This window comes from Myotis brandtii, unplaced genomic scaffold, assembly GCF_000412655.1.
Source record: "Myotis brandtii unplaced genomic scaffold, ASM41265v1 scaffold46, whole genome shotgun sequence".
NCBI lineage: Eukaryota > Metazoa > Chordata > Mammalia > Chiroptera > Vespertilionidae > Myotis > Myotis brandtii.
Window position 1 is genome coordinate 7,150,054 of NW_005367587.1, and position 411 is coordinate 7,150,464.

General features: G+C 58.9%; 1 protein-coding gene across 1 annotated transcript in view; it reads left to right on the forward strand.

Moving 5' to 3' along the window:
* Positions 1–411, forward strand: part of CASR (calcium-sensing receptor) — a 93,008-nt gene that overhangs the window by 715 nt on the left and 91,882 nt on the right. The gene's annotated exons all lie outside the window — the stretch shown is intronic.

Consider the following 411-nt stretch of genomic DNA (forward strand, 5'->3'; position numbering starts at 1 on the left):
AAGGGCGCAGGCCCGAGCAGCTCAGCCCTGGAAACACTGGGTGCCGGCCACGGGGCAAGTCAAGTTGCAGGACCAAAAGCTTCCCGGCTGGACCCAGCAGCTCATTTACCCTCAAAGGGGCGGTGGGACGGACGCCTTCGAGGATGAACCCGAGTGCGCGCCAAGACTCGGGCTGTGGATGGTGTCTTGTGCTTGTGCCTTGTTTCTTCTGTCTGTATGCAGCATTGTCACAAAGAACACCTTTTCCGTGTGTGTTAAGGGGACGGTTTTCTAGGCTGTTTGGAACGGGGGGCCATGGCATCTGCACCCATCCTGCTGGGCCCTAAGCCCTCTTGGAGGATCTTGGCCCAATCCTCCAGCTACCTTAGGGACCTTGCCCCTGATCACCAGCCTCCATATTCCTCGGGGAGT